Source organism: Nicotiana sylvestris, chromosome 12 (assembly GCF_000393655.2).
Source record: "Nicotiana sylvestris chromosome 12, ASM39365v2, whole genome shotgun sequence".
In the NCBI taxonomy this organism is placed as follows: domain Eukaryota; kingdom Viridiplantae; phylum Streptophyta; class Magnoliopsida; order Solanales; family Solanaceae; genus Nicotiana; species Nicotiana sylvestris.
In genome coordinates, this window is record NC_091068.1 from 152550910 (window position 1) to 152570698 (window position 19789).

Consider the following 19789-nt stretch of genomic DNA (forward strand, 5'->3'; position numbering starts at 1 on the left):
TTCTTCTTTAGAAGTCTTTCTTTGCAAAAATGCTGAAGAAGAATCAAAATCCAAAAATATTCCCTTTCTTCTTTATAAGTTTTTCTTTCGAAAAAATAAAATTTAAAAACTCAAAAAAAGTTAGTTTATTTATTTTATTCATGATCTTCCCGAATTATGCAAGATCTGATTCATGTTCCCACATGATACGTAAGTAACCCACATCAGGTTCGATCACCATTAAAAAGAAATGAAAAAAATGAAGAAATGAAAAAATATTGATAATAATAAGGACCAACTGAGTCCATCCTAACATGTTTTGTTTTGAATTGTGAAGAAAGTTGAGGTGGTCGGTTTGTGGTAAGCTGGAAACACAAGATCCAAGGAAAAATGATAACTGACACCGAAGCTGTTACAAGTGCTCAAGAGACTCAGGGTCAGAGAGTTCAATAAGAGTCCACTGTGTTTGAGAAAAATAGAATACTGAAACAGCAAATGACCGAAATGTGTCAAGCATGGGCCAGTGGTCAAGGACAGCCTCGTCATGAGTCACAATTTGCTACACAGCAAGAGCAGTACCACTCTCCTGAGTACCACTCGTGCTCGTTTGATCTTCCTGCAAACATTGAGAAGCCTGCCCGAAAGATGGTACAGGAAGAAATGACCCAAAAAGTGAAAAGCTTAGAACAACGGTTGAAAAACATGCAAGGGTTGGCAGGTCAAAAGAGTGTTGTCTTCAAAGATCTATGTATATTCCCCGATGTCCACTTGCCGTCTGGTTTCAAGACTCCCAAATTTGAAAAATATGATGGACATGGAGATCACATAGCCCACCTGAAAAGGTATTGCAATCAACTGAGAGGTGCGGGAAGAAATGAAGAATTGTTGATGGCTTATTTTGGGAAAAGCCTTAAGGGAGTAGCCTCCGAATGGTTTATGGATCAAGACACGTCTCGCTGGTATGTCTGGGATGACATGACACAGGCCTTTGTCAAACAGTTTCAATACAACATTGACATTGCCCCAGACCGCAATTCCCTTTCAAACTTGAAGAAGAAACCAACTGAAAGTTTCAGGGAATATGCCATTAAATGGAGAGAGCAAGCGGCCAGAGTTAAGCCACCCATGGATGAGCATGAGTTAATCACTGTCTTCCTTCAGGCTCAAGAGCCAGATTATTTTCAAAACATGATGTCCGCAGTGGGTAAATCCTTCTCGGAAGCAATCAAAATGGGGGAAATGATTGAGAATGGTCTTAAGACAGGCAAAATTATAAGTCAAGCAATTCTCAAAGCCGCAACTCAGGTTGTCCCGATTGAATCCGATAATTTTAGTGACACGAATGAGAAGCACGAAGAAATCATGATGACATCGGTGTCGAGAAGAGGTCCTAGGAGAGCATCTCGAAGGTATGAGCAACCTCATCAGGTTTCCCATGATTCCCTTGAATACTATTATCCACTTCAGAACCCTCAATACCTAGTTGCTGCACCTCAGTATGTTACCCGGCCACCAAGACACCCCAGAAGGCGAGCACCAGCACCGCAAAATCTCCACTAGCCTCCACAAAATTTTCAAATGCCCTATAACCCACATCCAAGCCAAGGGTATAGAAGGGAGCAAAGGCTGAAAGATAATTTTACACCAATAGGAGATTCCTATGCAAGCTTGTTTAAGAAATTAATGTAGTATGACAAGATTGCACCTATTCCTCCAAATCATGTGGACCCCGTGCAAGAAGATTTGACCCTTCTAAAAGATGTGAATACCATTCCAATGCCCAGGGACACAATGTTGAAAGCTGTCGGGATTTGAAAAGAGAAATAGAAAGGATGATCCAGGAAAACCTGATTGTGATCCAAGATAGTGACACCCAGAATATCGCGCAGAATCCTTTACCTACACATCATGATGCACACTTTGTGGGCATGATGCCTGGTGACATGGAGTATGAGATCCTCTCGGGAACTTGCTAACTGAAGTTAATGATATTGAAATTGGAGAAGGTTCTGCTGATTCTGATGAGCAAATTTGTGGCTAAATGTCAAACCTAGCAATTGAAAAGTTATTCCCTCCTTACTAGGAAGGAATCTTAGTAGCTTGTTTTGATGTTTTTTCTATTATCTGGGTTATTTCAGGGTTGTGATCCAGATTTTATTTGTTTTATTAAGTCAAACCCTTCTATCCCTCCATTTTGTTTGTGTGAGTCTTGTCTGTCTGTTCTGTTGCTATTTTCATTATTCGGGTTATTTTAGGGTTTTAACTCGTATTGTGGGGTTGCTTGTTTAGTTGTAAAACCCTTTCATCCTTTACTCAATAAAATACAGTTTGTCCTTTTGTGTCATTCTGTTCCTAGTTCTTTTATCGCTAGTTCTAATAACATGACATGCATGCGGAAAATTTGGCCAGATCTTAGGAACTGATTTAATCTGGAATTGGATAACTCAAAAAAATAAAAAAAATACATTTGAGGATGAATAAAGAGTTGGAATACTTTGGAACTAAGGTCGAGTAAAATTCACTTTCAAATCATTGTGAAGATCGGGCTTGAGGATGTTTAATCAACTGAAGTTTGTTGGAAAGTTTGTTACTAAGGGATGAAAAAATGTCTTGTGACCACGGCACACCAAGAGGACAGACATGTTCGTCAATGCTGTGATCGTGAAAAGATACCATGTTTGACGTTCTCGAGGTTGGGAGGTCCTTTTTCTGCTACCCAACCACTTTATATCCTTCGCTACCCCTTTTGAGCATGTGTTATTTTATTTGACTACCCTCTTTTGGAATCAAGTTTAGAGTAAAAAAAAAAGAAAAAAAATCCATGTCCCAAGAGTACAAACTGGGGCAATTCTTAAAAAGTTCAAAAAAAAAAAAAGATTTGTCAAAGGTCCATGCCCTAAAAAATAGGAGATGGGGCAACGTGTTTTGAAAACAAAAGAAAAACAAAGAAAAGAAAAAACAACAGAAAGAAATAAATTTTTTTATTAGTTAGGTCAGATGTTTGAACTACGTTTGACCTGATTCTTAAAAAAAAGGATAAGTAGGCAGCCTCACGGTTCGGTCCAACCAAATAAGAATTTAAAAGAAAAAAAATTCAAAAAAAAAAAAATCCCCAATAGTTGAAACTGGGGCAAAGATTTTATTTCATTTTTAAAAGAGTCGATTCCAAAAGTTGTAAGTATACAACCCCGTCATCTTTAGTCTGTTTTGAGCCTCATGTCGGCCTTTTTCCAACCCTATCCAAAAACCTTCCAAATAAAGACCTCCCAATATGCCTTTGTCACGACCCAAATCCCGGTCGTGATGGCGCCCAACACACTACTAGGCAAGCCCGACCATTATTCAACACTTAACCCAATTTATCAAAAAAAGCGGAAAGAAATATCAACTAAGCAAGATTAAAGTACTGAAGAATTTAACAAAATACACAATATAATCTCACTAGGACCCGGTGTCACGAATCTGAGCCTCTAGAATACAGAATATCATCCTAATACATAGTATATCCAAAGTCTGATAATGCGGAAATAAAGAGATAGGATAGGAGGAAGAAGATCAATGGCTGCGAACGCCGTGCAGCTACCTCGATACTCTCAGAGGCTGGATTTGCTGATCAACTGGATCTACTGAGCTTGAGACTGCCCTGGATCTGCACACAAGGTGCAGAGAGTAAAGTGAGTACTCCAACCCAGTGAGTAATAAAAGTAACTACAGTCCGAAGATAAAAAAATCCAGTAAATACACAAAGTAAGCTACAATCCGAATATACAACAATATATGGAACTGAGCAGCTAAACACCAGTATAAATACAAATACATGAATGCAATACAATGCATATGATGGTACATTCCAGTACCCACTGCGGCGTGCAGCCCGAGCCATCCATATTTATTTATCGTCGACGACGCTCACTGGGGGTGTGTACAGACTCCGGAGGGGCTCCTACAGCCCAAGCGCAATATCTTGGTCAGTCATTGTTACCTGACCGGTCAGCCATTGTTACCTGACCAATTTATATCATACAGTGCCATTGTTACCACTGTTCAAGTATATCATCCAGTGTCATTGTTACCACTATTTCAAGTATATCACACAGTGTCATTGTTACCACTGTTTCAAGTATATCACACAGTGTCATTGTTACCACTGTTTCAAGTATATCACACAGTGTCATTGTTACCACTGTTTCAAGTCACTTTATAATCAGTCCAGAAAATAATATAATAAGCCCCTTGGGCATTTACAAAACAGAAGTTCCCAGCCCGGAATACATTTAAAAATATCATTTAAGTTTTCAACACTTAGAATTATGGCTGAGTTTGCAAAACAACATTTAAAACCTTGGACTGAAATTAAATGATATGCAAATCATGCTAAGCAGTAATATCAATCCTCGAAGGATTTTACAAATCGGCACAAGGCCCCAAACATGGCATCAAGCCCAGTAATATCAATGAAGTATGTGTATCATTCACCAGTATAGTATAAACATCACACGGAATGGACCAAGTCACAATCCCCAATAGTATCCGACCCCGCACTCGCCATGGAGTGCGTGTCACGCCTCAATATAGCGTTACGATGTGAAAGTTCGGGGTTTCAAACCCTCAGAACAACATTTACATCTATTACTCACCTCAAGATGGCCAAAAGTCTACTCCGCGATGCCCTTTCCTTTCGAATCGACCTCCTCGCGCGTCGAATCTTGCCAAAACCACAAGGAATATATTACAATAGGCTAAGGGAATATAACCCAATCGAAAAGACTCGAAAAATATCGAAAATCAAGAAATTTGCAAAACCCAAGCCCCGGGCCCACTTCTCGAAAATTACGAAAGTTACATCACCAGATTCCTCGTCTCGCCACGAGTCCGTACATATAAAATTTACCAAAATCGGAGTTCAAATGGCCACTCAAATCTTCATTTTAGATTTTCAATCTCAAGCCCTAATTTCTTATAATTTGGCTATGTTTTCATGGATTTCAAAGATGATTCTTCAATAAAATCATGTATTTAACTCATAAAACTTACCTCCAATCGATCTCAGTTGAAACTCCCTTCAATCCCCGTCCAAAAGCTCTCAAAATGACTGAAAATGGTGAAAAAATGACCCAAAATCGGATATAAACTCACTGCCCAGATTTTTCGCAATCACTGTTCACCCGAGCGGTACTGTTTATGCGCGGGTTACTGTTCACTGCTGCTAAAAAAATGCACCAGCAGCCAATTTAAATTGCAGCACAGCCATTTTTCACTAAAATGGCTCTAACTCCATCATACGAACTCGGAATTAGACGATTCTTGTTCCTATGAGTCACAAATAATAATACGGACACAACTCTTCAATCGAAACTCAATTCGGAGCTCATTTTCTCAATGCGATATCCATTTCGCTCGTTAAACAATTACTCATGTTTCGCGTCAAAAACTAATCGTGACTTGATGAAATTAGACCAAAATTTCCAGATCAGTCCTATAATGCATTATCAAAATTCCGAAAGTCTCGGAATCAAATTTGGATCTCTAGAACTAAAAATGAACCTTTAGATCATTACATTTATGCTCAAAACGACAAAAATCTTCCAAAAACTCTTCCAAAATTTGTCCGAGCCTCATGGGATCCCAACAAAGTATACTAACAAGTCCCATAATATGACACAAACTTAGTTGTTCCTTTGAATCACCAAAAACAATGCAAAAATACTAAATTCACCACGGATTCAAGCCTATGAACTTTGAAACTTCAAATTTTCACATCCGATGTCGAAACACGTCAAAACTAGTCTGAATGATCTCAAATTTTGCAGACAAGTCCAAAATAACATAACGAAGCTACAGAAACTCTCGGAATTCCATTCCGAGCCTCGGATCAAAATCTTACCTATCAACCAGAATTCGCCAAAATACTAACTTTGCCGATTCAAGCTTAATTCTACACCGGTCATCACAAAAATATTCCAGACACACTCCTAAGTCCCAAATCATCTAACAAAGCTATCCGAACCATAAAATTCGCATTTCGAGCGCTCTAACACATAAGTCAATATCCGGTTGACTTTTCCAACTTAAGCTTCCTTAAAAGAGACTAAGTGTCTCAAACCTTACCAAAATCATTCAGTAATGACTTCAAATTTTGCACACAAGTCACATTCGACATTACGGACTTGACCCAACTTTCAGAATCGCATTCCCACCCCGATATCAAAATTTCCACTTCCGGTCGAATTTTCTCAAAAACCTTCAAATTTATATATTTAGCCAAACGACTCCAAAATGACCTACAGACATCCAAATGCACTTCCGATCGTGCTCCCAAATCCAGAATCACCATACAGAGCTACTCCCAGTCTCAGAATTCCAAACGGACATCAATAACACTGAAATGCATTTTAAGTCAAACTGATGCAATTTCTTCTAAAATGCTATCTTCCACAATAGGCGCCAAAATGCTCCCGGGTTATCCAAAATCCGATCCGGGCATACGCCCAAGTACAAAATCATCATACGAACCTGCTGGAACCTTCAGATCCCAATTCTGAGGTCTTTTACTCAAAATTCCAATCCTAGTTCATTTCTTCAATTTTAAGCTTTCAAAATGAGAATTTCCATTTTAGATTTGACTCCAAACTTCCTGAATTTTAATTCTGACCATACACTCAAGTCAATATACCTGAGATGAAGCTGCTCATGGCCTCAAACTGCTGAATGATGCGCCGGAGCTCAAAACGACCGATTGGGTCGTTACAGCCTTCAAGAATGCTAAGAGAAGCATGTAATGAGCAACGGTTGTCACGCGACATAGAACACTGTCAAGTTGCTCAAGAAAGCAAATGAAAGAGAAAAAGAAATATAAAAAATAAGAGCGTCTTGCTAGTGAGAACCCTCACGGGCACTGTAAGGCGACGGTAAGTAGAGATGAATAAATAAGAGAAACTTGTTGTTGAAAACTTCACGGGGCACCACTAGTCGAAAGTGAGTCATGAAGTTGATGCAAAGAATTGGCACAAACAAGCCCGAATTCAAAGGTCACAAGAATGGTAAAACGGAAGATTATATCAGTTTGATAGATCAGGCCATTGAGTCCAAAATGCATGTCATGATCATTAAGGCTAGTTATTGAAAAAAATGAAAAAAAAAGAAAAACAAATCTTCCTTCTGTCCTTCTGACAGGGGCATTCCTTGTTAATAGAACTTCTTCGCATCATTGTGTCCTTCACTCTGAGTCAGTCCTTGTCAAAATAAGCATGAAAAGATTTCAAAATCTGCTACAAGCTTTTCAGTTGCACAAAGTAAATTTGTCCAGCACACTCGATTGTTACTGTCAACGTACCTTGAGGATTCATGCAACGACTCCCCCAAAAGACTCTTGTTAGCCTACTTGGCGCAAGCAAAGATAACTGGTGATTCTCTCTGACAGACAAATTGCTCAAAAGCAGGAAGTCATTCAAAATATCAGAAAAGGTCACCTAAGAAAAGATCTCCAGTTGGGGTAAGGTTGATTGAGCCATAAAAACAAATGGTACTGGGTGTGAAACAATTAGGGTTGATGCAGAGCAAAAGTCTCTTAAAACCGACTCAAGCTGATTGAGCAGAAGCCAAGCTGCCCAAGACTCAAGGCCACAAACCGACCACCATTTTTAAAATTGACAAATTTTTCTTTGTGTGGAACAGGAAACAAAGTAGTGCAAGGAAAGTGGTTCCAAAAGAAAAAAGAAAAAACAAAAAAAAAGAGAAGAAAATGAAAAGAAGAGAAGAGCTGACAAAGGGAAGTTTCTCAAATGTTTGCCTTTATTTGTCTTATTATTGTGTATAAAATCTTGCCATTGATCTTCATATTTTGCCTCCTAGGATAAAAAGTCCTAGTCTGATAAATTTTCCTTCCAATAGAAATCTTAGTCTGATGAATCTTTCTCCTAAGATAACAAAAAGGGACCTATTCTGATGAACTTTCTCCTAGGATAGAAATCTTAGTCTGATGAATCTTTCTCCTAAGATAGAAAACCTAGTCTGATGAATTTTATCCTAGGATAAACATCTTAGTCGGATGAATCTTTCTCCTAAGATACAAAAAAAAATCTTAGTCTGATGAATTTTTCTCCTAAGATAGAAGACCTAGTCTGATGAACTTTTTCCTAGGATAAAAATCTTAGTCTGATGAATCTTTCTCCTAAGATACCAAAAAAAGAGCCCTAGCCTGATGAATTTTCTCCTAGGATCAAAATAGTATGATGAACCTTTCTCCTAAGATACCAAAAAAGAAGTAGAAAAGAGACCTAGTCTGATGAACTTTCTCCTAGGATCAAAATCTTAGTCTGATGAATCTTTCTCCTAAGATAGAAAACCCAGTCCGATGAATTTTCTCCTAGGATAATAATTTTTTTTTAAAAAAAGGAAGTCTGAATTTGAAGACAAAGGGGAGTCATTTTTTTTAGTTTTCTTAAGATTATCAATGTTTAGTTTTTCTGAAATCAGGGGCCCCCGCCTGGAGAATAGGGTCAGTTTTTACTTTAGTCAAGCTTAGTTTTTAGTTTTCCATAAGCTCAATCATATTTAGGAGACGCACATCCTAGTCGAGCCATTAATTTTACTCTCATCATTGCATCCTTCATCAGCAGCGCAGGTGATTTATAGTTTTGTTAACACTCATAGATGTTCCCAATATCAAACTGGGGCAGGAAAATTTCTTTTGTTTTGTCTGTTTTGTTGTAATCAGGCGCCCACCTGGAGAACAAGGGAAGACAACTCAAGTTTCAAGGGAAAGCAATTTCGAAGGAAGAGAACTCAAGTTTCAAGGGAAGCAGCAATGTTCAAAGGAAGACATCAATCAGGATCCCACTTGAAGAACGAAGGGAAGCAGCAATGTTTAAAGGAAGACAACAATCAGGAGCCCACCTAGAGAATAAAGGGAAGCAGCGAGGTTCAAAGGAGTTCAGTAATCAGGAGCCCACCTGAAGAACAAAGGGAAGCAGTTCAAGTTTCGAGGAAAAGCAGCGCAAATGTTGGTAATCAAGAGCCCACCTGGAGAACGAAGGGAAATATCAATGTTCAAAGGAAGACAACAATTGGGAGCCCACCTGGAGAACGAAGGGAAGCAGAAATGTTCAAAGGAAGACAACAATCAGGAGCCCACCTGGAGAACGAAGGGAAACAACGAGGTTCAAAAGAGTTCAGCAATCAGGGGCCCACCTGAAGAACAAAGGGAAGCAATTCAAGTTTCGAGGAAAAGCCGCGCAAGTGTTGGTAATCAAGAGCCCACCCGAAGAACAAAGGGAAGGAAACAGTGGTCAAAGGAAGACGGTTCAAGTTCAGCAATCAGGTGCCTACCTGGAGAATAAGAGAATTCACTTCAGAATACAATTCAAGTTAGCAACAAAAGAAGCTCGCGACAAGAATGCGAGTCAACAGTCCGAGGTGATCAACAGAAGTTAGTCACAATAAAGAAAAAAAGAGAAAGGCAAGAAGTTAATCCAAATGCAGAAGTTGATGAAAGATGTGGGCTGCTCAAGACATGGCCGAGGTCATAAGTACTGCATGCTTGGTCTTGATCCGAAAAGCTGACGAAAGATGAACTAGCACCTGCAACTAGCAAGCATCAAGGTTCAAATCTAAAGTCTGCATGAAGAACCACTCAAGACTCAAGATCAAGCTTCAAAAGACTTATAGATATGAATCTTGTAACTCGTAGTTGACAGGCTTAGCTAGTCTTTTCCATTTTTTGATGTAATAACAGGACCGTGGACCGGATCCTCAGCGGAATGACACCTCGACCGGCTCTCCACCTCGGTACTCCATCACCTCATTCACTTCTGAACTACACGTGACCTGATTCCTTTATAGCCAAGGATATATAGGCAGCTCAGATACCAGGGCTCGGTCGCATTCTCCTTCCTCTTAGTTTTTGGTCTCCTTAAATAAGGGTCGGGTCAAAAAACTTGTCTAGTCATTCTTTGTCTGAAAACTCTTCGCGTTTCCAATCAAAGAGGGGCAGCTGTAGACATGTGATTTTTGATCCTCCCTAAGATTTTTCATATTTTAGCACGTAAATATTTAATTTAGGCCTAATATAGCTATTTCAAATAATTTTTACTCTTTTACTTTATTTTTATTACAAGAAAAATGAAAATTACCAAAAGAATAGTTTTATTAATGTGTTGTAGTCATTTTTAACCTTGAAAAATACCAAAAAATAGTTTATTTTAACGGTTGGTCTTATTTTAATAGTTATTTTATTTAAGTAGGACTAATTAATAAATGAGGTCATATTTTAGTCTCGTTCGTGGAGAAAGAATAAAACTTGGGCTCGAGCAACCCATTTTTAGGCCTAATTTTGGACCTAGATCATAATTCCCAAGCCCATAATTCCTAGGCCCATACCCATAACCTAATCCCTACCCCTATATAATAGTACTTATCCCTAAATTGACCTACACCCCTAAGACCTAGAGAAAAAAAATCCATCAGATCCTTCACCTACATAGAAGCGCCGAACCTCACGAGACCCCACCCCAACGTTGGGTCGTCTTCTCCAGCAAACAAGGAATCAGCCATTTTTCTGAGATTGAACAACCTAACTATTTGCTCTTTAACAAAAACCAAATGGACCTCCACTATTCTTCATCTTCGTCACTCCAAAACCTGAGCAGCGAAGTTCGACAGCCAGAACATCCATCAACTTTCTCTCCTTCATCTTCATAAAACCGTCCGAACACCCCTGTGAATAGACACCATAGCAAGTAGCCTGTGCTGCTTCTTCATGTCATGACCCCTCACCGGAAACAACCAGCGCACCACTGTCCAGTAGTCTACCAACCACTAGTCGCTGCTGCCTCTTGAGCACACGAGACCTAAGCCATCAGATGTTCACCCTCGAGAATCCTTACCCAGCTGTTTGGACCCATCTGCTGAAGAACAGTCGTAGACCTTCTGTTTGTCGCCAAATTTCTGGCGAGCTAGAGGTCCGTTGAGGTTTTCAGTGCAAAGTCGCATCGTATTTTCGATTCGAGGTTCATACTTTAGGGGTTGTTTGAAGGATTACCATCCGTCTTTTATAAACTGAGTTGAGACATTTCTGTGTAAATATGGAGTTATTGAAGCAGTTTACATTGCGTTAAAAGAAGTAGAACTCCGTTCAACTGCTTTGTTGTTGTATTGGCAGGCATGTCCCTCCTATACTTAATGATTTATGCCTAATTTAATCTCCTTGATCATTTTGACTGAAATCATGGTTATTTTTACAAAATTTTGTATTATGTGTATTGCCACATTAAATCATTGAAGTTAGCTCATTATTATAGTTAAAGATTGGATTTAATTTAATAAACTGAAGTACACCATGATGTGTAGTGTTAATCAATAGCTTGGTTTAATTTCAATTGGTATATCCATGGATGATTAATTATGTAACAAGTGGATACAAATTTGTTGCTTATCAATGGGATTGATTTGGTAAGGTCTCGTAAAGAAGAGTCTGAGGTGTCGTGAATCATTTGGACCTATCTTTGGGGTTTGCCTATTAGCTACACACTAGCTCTGTATCAGTAGTATTAGAAAATTAATTAATTCATGAACATTCATAGTTTGCTTTAGGTGCGTTTAATTAAATAAATTGTTACAGCTACGGGTACGGTTCCCGTGACGTAGTTGTGATGCCTAATTTCTAAATCCGGGATACATTTATGTGACCCGACCCCAATTTAATTTTTGACAAAATAAACATGTTGTAGATCGTGGGTATGGTTCCCGTGACATGATTCACAAACGTGTAATCAATAATTAGTTGTAATAATTAGATTATTAAAAGCGGTTTTTAAAAGGAATAAAATGCACGTAGGTTTCAAAGATGTTTTAAAATCAAATAAATAGGCCAATAATAACAATTGAGCGACCGTGCTAAAACCACGGAACTCGGGAATGCCTAAAACCTTCTCCCGGGTTAACAAAATTCCTTACCCGAATTTCTGTGTCCGCGGGCTGTAAAATAGAGTCAATCTTTTCTCGATTCGGGATTTGAACCGGTGACTTAGGACACCATAAAATATCCCAAGTGGCGACTGTGAATTTGATATAAATAATCTCGTTTTGATTGTCACTTAAATTGGAAAAAACTCCTTATGCCCTTTCGGGGTGTAGAAAAAAGGAGGTGTGACAGTAGTGTAACTTTTCGTGAGTATTTATTTTCTTCTTTGATCATTTTTGGGGTCTTTTAATTGTTCTATCGGGCTACGATGAACTGATTCTTTACTTTTTGTTATTTGAATTCTTCTATTAATTCAATTACCTATAGCAATCAAAAACCCTAGATCAAGAAGAATAAGGATATGGTCAAATTCAAGGTTCGCTGCTCCAAGTGCCTCTACACACTCTATGTGTTCGACTTTGAGAAGGCCGACAAGTTGAAGCAGTCACTTTCTCCAGGTTTGAGCGTGCAAGATCTTTGAAGATGGAAGGACTATTTGGATACAAGGCAAAAACTAGGGTTTGTTCTTGAGCAAAGACGACAGAGTTTGGGGTTGAGCAACTTGATTTTTTGTTAATATATTTCAATATATTTCCAACGTATCACGTTGTATTTTCATGTATTCAATTGTATTCATTGTCTTTTTTTCATTGTAATTCAATGTATCTCATTGTATCCCGTGTATTTCATTGTATTCACTGTTTTTTTTTCCATTATATTTCATTGTATCCTGCTGTATTCTTGGTATTCATATGTTTTTTGAATTAATATAATTTATGTATTCAGATGTATTATATAATTTCTCTGAAGATTGCTATGTTTTTGGGATTTTTTCCAGTTGAGAATCTTTTTTATAAACGGGAATACAAATTTGTATGTTATAATTGAGTTTGTTGAGTTATATTAGGAGTCTATTATGTTAATTGGTACACTTTTCATTTAAAAACAGTGTAATCTCCTTTTTCACGCCATAAATACAGTTGAATAATGTAGCTTAAATACATTCGAATACAACAACTGATTAGCTGGACTTCCCGGATTCACGCCTATTTTTGCTACTGTATTCATGAATACAATAGCTTAAATACATCAAATACATCATATAACCACAGAAAAGATATCTATAATCTACTAATATAGCAAATGGTATCTATAGATGGCTAATTACTACTAAAAGATAGTGCTTTATGAAAATTTCTCATAAATGATCCTAGGACACATGCAAAAGAAAAGAAGAATTAACCCAAATAGTCGCCCACCCAATCACTTAAAATAAAAATAGCCGGTGGAGGTATAATTGATGCATAATTTATGTATTATATATATATATATATATATATATATATATTTTAACTTGAAAATGTCAAAATTCTATTGCACTATATGAGTATAGAAGTTAAGCTTTTCTCTTTAGGCAAATTACTTGTTATAACTTATATATATAACTTATACACAAATATATATATATATGTGTATAATCAATATATGATCTATATATATGGCTAAAAAAAATAAACCGTAAATATGACCGTCTATTTGTGTAATGATCCTAAAGAAACGTTGGCATAAATAGAAAAGCTTAACTTCTATACTCACATAGTGCAATAGAATTTTGACATTTTCAAGTTAAAAAATAACTACACGTTTCAAAAAAAGACATTACTAACAAAATAAATTACGCAAATTACTTGTTATAACTTATAACAGATTAAAATACGATGAGGCTATATCGGTTCAATCCTAAAAAAATCCAAAAACTGAATGTTTTACCTCAAGAATTTACAAAAGAGGACATGTAGTAATTGTTAGTAATCTGTATTTGTAAACTAATTCTGAAAAAAAAAACAGAATAACATATAAATAGAAAATGTAAAGAAACAAAAGTTAATCTGAGCCCACTGAATTCACAGTTTTTCCTTATGGAATTTAATCCCCTCCTAGTACCCAAGGTTATGGATTATTTCCTCTCATGATAGAACGAATTACACACTGGTGTAGTGGTACTTCAAACTCTAGTGTTTCAGTGAACACAAAGTTCTGTAGCAAATTACACTTACTGTTGCTTTGTTTGATGTTAAAAGTATGCAGAAGAAGGAGGAGAAACTCATAAAATCGTATGAAAATTTTGAGAGAATGGACTTGTATTTATAGCCAAAATTGGGCTGGAAACTGAATAGGTGCAACTCTTCAGAATGGCTGTTTATGCAAAATGCCCATAGCATAAATGCCATAACATAAATGGCTAATTTATGCAATAATAAACTGGGAATTGAAGAGGGAAGTTTAATTTTCAGTTACACAACTGAAAAACGGAAAACTGATTGGATTTATATTAATATTTATTTTAATATTAATATTCTGTTATTAAAACGGATATTTAATAATATTTCTGTTAATATTTTACTATTAACAAATAAATTTGGTCCAAAAAATTAATCAATCAATCGTTTGACCAAATCCAAATCCGAAGCTGAAGCCGAAGCGGAAGCTGAAGCCGAGCGAGCGACGATGACGACGGTGTGAGGCTTGCCTTCTTCTCAACTCTTTAAGAGCTAGAAGAAGAGCAATTGCTTATATACCCATAAAAACCTCTTTATCTTCCAATATGGGACAATGTTCCTTCATCAAGAGGGGAAACTTAAAATTTCACTTAAAAATTTCATTTCTCTCCATTTCTTATTCACCCTCTTTTAAGCATTTAATATACTTAAAACCCCAACAATCCCCCACATGAATGGGGAATGACTATATCACAGAAATATGCATGAAAAACTGTGTTATTTGCAAGCAAGGATTAATTGCATCTGGATAAGCGGGTTTCCCTTTGAACTTTCTGTAGTGAACTTATGTCGAATATACTCAGTCAATCGGTATTTGATATTTTTGAACCGTCAATCTTTGGTGTATACCTAGACAACTATAAGTCACACAACCAACCCTTAACTGTCTTTGCTTCTCATTGTTGTGTTCGTTTCAGCCATGTACACCGCCTGGTTTCATAAGTGCATAGAGAACTGGCCTTGCAAAATTCTCCTTGAAGCGGCTAACACTTCACACTTACATAGGTGATTCATGAACGTGTCATCCCGTAGATGCACCATTTAATATACCCCGTGTCAAATTTAGAAATCATTAAAAAGCCTTAATGCTTTATCCTTGGTACTGAACATTGTCTCATCACGAGAATGGACCAAAAGTTTAGTTGACAATGTTGAACCGTCATTAATGACTTTGTTTGATCTCCTTGAACCTAGATCTTGGGATCTCCAGTCTTCTAGGTAGAGTTACCGCCACTATGACTTGTTCACGGCCATAGTCCCATTCCCCTTGATGATTTCTGAACTACCTCTCTAGTTAGGCCTTTTGTAAGTGGATCCGACACATTATCACTTGACTTTACATAATCAATCGTGATAATTCCTCTAGAGAGTAATTGCCTAACAATTTTATGTCTTCGTCATATATGTCGAGATTTACCGTTATAAATAACGCTCCCAGCCCTTCCAATTGCCGCTTGACTATCACAATGTATGTGTCACGACCCGAATTTCCCACCCTCGGGAGTCGTGATGACCCCTATTAATGAGAGCTAGGAAAGCCAATCCTTAACTGCTTACATCGTTAACAATTAATTTTTTAACAATTATCAGCGATAGCATGAAAGCAACAGAATTAAATAAATAGGCGGAAGACTAACGTTTAAAGAAACCTGAATAATAATGCGAGAATCAACATATGCCTCTACCCAAGAACTGGTGTCATATTACTCACGAACTTCTAAGAGTGCTAAATACAATCGTTTGAAAGAAAATATAAACTGTTTGTCTCGAATATATGAGATAACAGATGAAAATACAAGATAGAGGAGACGTCGGGCCTGCGAACGCCTGCAAGGCTACCTCAGTGTCTCACTGGACTGAAAGCTGGCTTCCGCGCTACTGCTGCTGTCCAAAACCTGGATCTGTGCAAAAGAGCACGAAGCATAGTATCAGCACAACCGGCCCCATGTGCTGGTAAGTGTCTGGCCTAACCCCGACGAGGTAGTGACGAGGCTAGGACCAGACTCCAGATAACCCTGTACAGTTATATAATATATGGCGGAAAAGTAAACAAGTAATAAGCAGTTAAAGCTGGTGAAGGGGAACATGCTTCAGGGATAGCAGTTAAAAGGAATAACATGGAATAATAAGGAAGCTAGCACTATAACTTCTATCACAAATGAAGAAAATAAAGGCAACTTTCACTTTCAGTTTCCTCTTGTTGCAGGTGTGCAACCCGATCCCATTTCTCATATCTCGTGGTAGGCGTACCACCCGCTCCCATTTCATTCTATCTCGCGGTAGGCGTACCACCCGCTCCCATTTCATTATATCTCATGGTAGGCACCCGCTCCCATTTCATAATATCTTGTGGTAGGCGTACCACCCGCTCCCATTTTCATAATATCTTGTGGTAGGTGTATTACCCGCTCCCATTTCATGATATCTTGTGGTAGGCGTACCACCCGCTCCCATTTCATAATATCTTGTGGTAGGCGTACCACCCGCTCCCATTTCAATTCACCACACAATCACAAGAAATCCCGGCAAGGGAACATAAGTAATATAATAACTTCTTGGCAAGGGAACATAAGTAATATGATAACTTCCCGGCAAGGGAACATAAGTAATATGTGTAACGACCCGACCGGTCGTTTTGAGCTCCGGCACGTCATTCAGCAGTTTGAGGCCATGAGCGACTTCATCTCAGGTATATTGACTTGTGTGTATGGTCAGAATTAAAATTCATGAAGTTTAGAGTCAAATCTAAATGGAAATTCTCATTTTGAAAGTTTAAAATTGAAGAAATGAACTAGGATTGGAATTTTGAGTAAACGACCTCGGAATTGGGATCTGAAGGTTCTAGTTGGTTCGTATGATTATTTAGGACTTGGGCTTATGCCCGGATCGGGTTTTGGATAACCCGGGAGCGTTTTGGCGCCTATTGTGGAAGATAGCATTTTAGAAGAAATTGCATTAGTTTGGTTTAAAATACATTTCAGTGTTATTGATGTCCATTTGGGATTCCGAGACTGGGAGTAGATCCGTATGGTGATTCTGGATTTGGGAGCACGATCAGAAGTGAATTCGGAGGTCCATAGGTCATTTTGGAGCCGTTCGGCTAAAGATGGAAAATTGAAGGTTTTTGAGAAAATTTGGCCGGAAGTGGAAATTTTGATATCGGATTCGAAATGAAAATTTTATGGTTTGGATAGCTTCGTTAGGTTATTTGGGACTTAGGAGTGTGTCCGGAATATCTTTGTGTTGAAATATATGAATTATGGGAAAAATTTGAAAAATTTTGATATTTAATATTGTTAAAGTTGACTTTGGTCAACATTTTTGGTAAACGAACCCGGACCCGTGATTTTTCGGTCTCGAAAGGTCTATAGAAAAATATGGGAGTTGAACGAGTTTCCGGAATCGGATTCCGAGGTCCCAGGCCCGAGAAATGAATTTTTTCATGAAATTGTTTTCTGAAAATGTTTAAGAAAAATGAAAATGAAATTTGATCAGAAAGTAATGGTATCGGACTCGTATTTTGGTTCCGACACCCGGTACAGGTCATATATGTTGGTTAAGCACTTCCTGTAAAGTTTGGTTACAAACGGACATTGTTTGACGGGTTTCGGCCTTAAATTGGAAAATTTGAAAGTTTATGAAATTTGAAAGAATTCTTGGATTTAAGGCTCAAATCATTGATTTTGATGTTATTTTTCCCCATTTATTTTGAGTTAAGTACACCAATTATGTATGGATTTGAGCATGAAAATTGTAGAAAAATTGAGGATTTAGGCCTAGGGATTTGAATAAGATTTGGTGATTTGAGGGGTCAAATGTACTCCGATTTTGGTAAATTTTATATGTACGGACTCGTGGAGAGACGAGGAATCCGGTGATATGACTTTCGTAATTTTTCGAGAAGTGGGCCCGGGGCTAGGGTTTTGCAAATTTCGTGATTTTCGATATTTTTCGAGTCTTTTCGATTGAGTTATATTCCCTTAGCCTATTGTAATATATTCCTTGTGGTTTTGGCAAGATTCGACATGCGAGGAGGTCGATTCGAAAGGAAAGGGCATCGCGGAGTAGACTTTTGGCCATCTTGAGGTGAGTAATAGATGTAAATGCTGTTCTGAGGGTTTGAAACCCCGAACTTTCACATCGTAACGCTATATTGAGGCGTGACACGCACTCCATGGCGAGTGCGGGGTAGGATACTATCAGGGATTGTGACTTGGTCCATCCCGTGTGATGTTTATACTATACTGGTGATTGATACACATACTTCATTGATATTACTGGGCTTGATGCCATGTTTGGGGCCTTGTGCCGATTTGTAAAATCCTTCGAGGATTGATATTACTGCTTAGCATGATTTGCATATCATTTAATTTCAGTCCAAGGTTTTAAATGCTGTTTTGCAAACTCAGCCATAATTCTAAGTGTTGAAAACTTAAATGATATTTTTAAATGTATTCCGGGCTGGGAACTTCTGTTTTGTAAATGCCCAAGGGGCTTATTATATTATTTTCTGGACTGATTATAAAGTGACTTGAAACAGTGGTAACAATGACACTGTGTGATATACTTGAAACAGTGGTAACAATGACACTGTGTGATATACTTGAAATAGTGGTAACAATGACACTGGATGATATACTTGAACAGTGGTAACAATGGCACTGTATGATATAAATTGGTCAAGTAACAATGGCTGACCGGTCAGGTAACAATGAATCACCAAGATATTGTGCTTGGGCTGTAGGAGCCCCTCCGGAGTCTGTACACACCCCCAGTGAGTGCCATCAACGATATAAATATGGATGGCTCGGGTTGCACGCCGTAGTGGGTACTGGAATGTACCATCATATGCATTGCATTGCATTCATGTATTTGTATTCATACTGGTGTTTAGCTGCTCAGTTCCATATGTTGCTGTATATTCGGATTATAGCTTACTTTGTGTATTTACTGGATTTTCTTATTTTCGGACTGTAGTTACTTTTATTACTCACTGGGTCGGAGTACTCACTTTACTCCCTGCACCTTGAGTGCAGATCCAGGGCAGTCTCAGGCTCAGTAGATCTAGTTGATCAGCAGATCCAGCCTCTGGGAGTATCGTGGTAGCTGCACGGCGTTTGCAGCCATTGATCTTCTCCCTCCTATCCTATCTCTTTATTTCCGCATTATCGAACTTTGGATATACCGTGTATTAGGATGATATTCTATATTCTAGAGGCTCAGATTCGTGACACCGGGTCCTAGTGAGATTATATTGTGTATTTTGTTAAAATCTTTAGTACTTTAATCTTGCTTAATTGATATTTCTTTCCGCTATTTTTGATAAATTGGGTTAAGTGTTGAATAATGGTCGGGCTTGCCTAGTAGTGTGCTGGGCGCCATCACGACCCGAATTTGGATCGCGACAAGTTGGTATCAAAGCCTAGGTTACTTGGTCTCGTGAGTCATGAGCCAGTTTAGTAGAGTCTCGCGGATCGGTACGGAGACGTCTGTACTTATCCTTGAGAGGCTGCCGAACCTTTAGGAAAACTTCACATTCTTGAATTCTTATTGTGCGTCCTTGATTCAGCTTGAAAAGAAACTTTTGAAATTCCTTCCGCGTGATCGTATGCACCAACGGGCGCTCAGTATCAGATGTGTCTCGATGGTTTTTGATTCCCCGATCGAGGGGCGAGGTGTAATCTCTGTGAGTTTGAAGTTATACCAGTCTGGAGGACTTGAGGCCAAATCTTTGCCAATGGCTTGAGCACCGAGGTGCTGATTTTGTGAGCAAGTGTTTTGAACTCATATG